At 39.6% G+C, this 3,439-nt stretch overlaps 1 pseudogene; it reads right to left on the reverse strand.

Annotated features, from left to right (window-relative positions):
• Positions 1-1,096: 1,096 nt before the first annotated feature.
• Positions 1,097-1,781, reverse strand: LOC102839714 (annotated as a pseudogene).
• Between the last annotated feature and the right edge of the window lie 1,658 nt (positions 1,782-3,439).

Below are 3,439 nucleotides of genomic sequence, written 5' to 3' on the forward strand. Positions count from 1 at the left end.
ATTTATAACCTCAGAAATTCTGTACAGGGTCGCTATGGGTCAGATCCGACTCAACGGCACTTAACAACAACAACAACATATTGATGATCTGGGCAAACTCTACACCCCATCTCAAACTTGAAAAAATCTTCAGATTTCCAGATACAATAGATGTAGCATAGACATTAAATTGTACTTAACTCCCTCAGCCCCTCAAACACATAGAACTAATTGGAGAAATGGGAAAACATTCTGTAAAAAAGGAGAGAATGGTGCCATCCACATGACAGTAAATTTCTAAGAAACATAAGAGAAAAGATTAGCTTGAAAGAAGAATTGATTTAAGTGATGAAACAGTTTCTCTTGAAACAGAAGACACTTGAATGCAACCAATAAGTTGTTGTAGTTAAGTATCATCAAGTCGGTTCTGACTCATTGTTAACCTTATATAGGATTTCCAGGGAGCAGCTGGTGGGTTTGAACTGCTGCCGTTGTGGTTCAAACCAACCTTTTGGTCCAGTACCTATCCTACAGCACCACACGAGGACTCCTATTTCTTCTCTCAAAGGAGCCCTGGCAGTGCAGTGGTTAAAGAGACTGATTGTCAGTAGCCAGGCTGGTGATTTGAACCCACCAGCTGCTCCACTGGTGAAAGATGTGGCAATCTGCTTCCATCAATATTCACAGCCTTGCAAATTCCTGGTACAGTTATACATACGCTATGCTATCGGGTCACTATGAGTCAGAACCAACCTGATGAAAACTGTTCCGGTTTTGTTAGTTTCTTTCCTAATAAGGTGAAATGTTATAATCTGTAAATTTTTTTTTTGAATTTTTAAAAGTTTAATGTGAAGTAAAAAAACAGAAAGAAGTCCACTTGTTTAATGTTGTACAAAAAAGTATGAGTAGAACCAAAAGTCAATTTAACATTATCACATTTGTTTACACCACTATCTAGTCATTCCTATTACCTTTACTATTCAAACAACAGAAAGCAGGGAGCAATTTAGGGATGGGGAAAGAGATAAAGCCAAAAACCTTGTCTACCATGTTTATTATTCTGTGGATAGCTGTGCTCACAGAGACGGCTTTTTTTACTTCTCTACTGCACAGGAATTCAGTTGTATATAAAATTGAACCTGCTCAAGAGTTGAGGGAGACTAGAAATGATGGGTCCATATCCTAGTGCATTGTCGTACATTTCAAATAATGGTGCAGCTACCAGTTTGCAATTTTTGGGAACTGCAAACAAGGCTTTCTCTTGAAGTTGAACCAGGAACAACTTCTTATGTTCCTTAGGCTTTGTAATATGTGCAGGAATATATGGATACTGAGGAGGTTCAAAATTTGTTCTCCACCAGTTACCAATGCAGTCATCAATGACCCAGTCTTGAAGGACTCCATCTTGACAACCTAGTATCTCTGTCATTAAGCATTTTAGTCCTTCAACTTCATCTTCTCCTGGATTTAGTTCGCCACCAGGTAATTTGAAGAAAGTTGTTCCCAGCTGAAGTAATAACACATGGGGTAACCGGTGCTCATGTACAATCAGAACCCCTTCTACAGTTCTTCTCATTCCAATTTTATCAAGTTCTTCCCTCATTTGTTGAAATCTGGCTGCAACAGAGCTGTCCTTCTCAAAGAGGGGCTCTTTTGTACCAAAAGTGTAATTGGTAAGAGGTTACAGATTGATGGTGCGCTCCAGGGTGAGGGGCTTGGTCTGCTGGATGTACTCATTTGCTGAACTGGTTGACGCCCTGGGGCCAACCATTCTGCGAGCAATTGGGGGGCACCACGGACATGCTGGCGAGCTCAGGCACTGGCAGCGAGCGGAAAGCGGGAGGCAGGGAAGAATTTCCCCGTGTGGGCAGTGGTGGTTATCTGCGTCCCGCTTAGAAGCCGCCACCCGCCATTAAACACAAGAGCATAATCTGTAATATTTTGGTTTTGTTTTTTAGTCTCTTTCCTAATAAGGTGAAATGTTCTAATCTGTAATATTTTTATCAGAAAGACAAGTGTCATCTCATACTCCATTTCTCATGGCTCCCTGGCATATTACACCGAGGAGGATTCTGGGACTGCAGTCTCCGGAAAGCTGTATTCCTTTCTATTAGAGATATTTACCACGGATATAGGAAGAGTACACTCTGCACACAGACTATGTATTTGCCAACACACTTTACATCATCAAGAAAGACTGTGACATTTACAGATGACATTTTCTTAACTCTACTCCTTACACACTTCCCAAATGTTTTTCAGCCACGGTCACCAGATGATTATCATTGTGTCATTATACTGAGCCTGTCTGCGCATCTTACTTGTACCTGATTGTCACTGTGAAATCATCACACTCCTACTTTTTTTTACTACTTAGTGATTCTAATGGTTGTAACATTGGGTTAGTGACCTAGCCCTTCTAAGTCTCAGCTTCCTCATCTATAAAATGGAGAGAATCAGATCTATACCATAGGGCTGATATAAATAGTAAATGAATTAATCCATGTGAAGTTCTGCTTTTATATTGGCAATGAAAATGGTTACTATTATTATTTTTATTAGTATTAGTATTGCCTTTATTTATAGGAGGAAAATGAGTCTAAGTAATTACCCAAGGTCAAATGACAGAACTACCATTTGAGTCAAGTCAACACTGGATGGTGAAAGTGAAGGTTTATCTTCTATATTTTCTAAATGTTATATATTGTTGTTGCTATGTGCCGTTGAGTCCATTCTGACTCATAGCAACCCTTATAGGACTTCCAAGGAACTACTTGTGCATTTGAGCCACCAATGAAGTGGTTAGCAGTCCAGTGTTGAGCCTACAGAACCACACCAGAATAAATTTGATAAATGTTACATAATAAAGAAAAGTATAGAAACTCACCTGAGGATTCTTTCTTGTCCTTCCAATGCCTTGAAGATCTAGTGTGTCTCCTAATGGTTCCTTCTGTCATTCCAGATTTTTGCCTGCTCATCACTTTGCTGCATTTCCCATCAGCCTAATAAGAAGTAACATTTTGGTTGTTGTTGTTAAGTGCCATCAAGTCAGTTCCAATATATAGTGACCCTGTATAGGGCTCCAAGGAGCAGTTGGTGAATTTGAACCACTGACCTTGTATTTCAAACTGACCTTGAATTATCCTATAGCACCACACCAGAACTCCAGCATTTTGGTAGTGATTGAAAATTTACAAAGTACTGTCAAAAGTATTTTCTCTTTGGTCCTCAAGGCAACATAAGGGGGCTGCAAAAAGTTCATGGAAAATGGGATTAAAAGATAGTGGAGTTTTTCCATGAACTTTTTGAAGCCCCTTTGTACTTGGGGCTTATATGATGATCACGATGGTTATCCCCATTTTATCTATTAGAAAGACTAAGCTTACAGAAATCTTTGTTGTTGTTATGTGCTGTGGAGTCAGTTTGACTCATAGCGACCCTGTATAGGGTTTCTGAGGCT

This window comes from Chrysochloris asiatica, unplaced genomic scaffold (genome assembly GCF_000296735.1).
Source record: "Chrysochloris asiatica unplaced genomic scaffold, ChrAsi1.0 scaffold00065, whole genome shotgun sequence".
NCBI classification, from domain to species: domain Eukaryota; kingdom Metazoa; phylum Chordata; class Mammalia; order Afrosoricida; family Chrysochloridae; genus Chrysochloris; species Chrysochloris asiatica.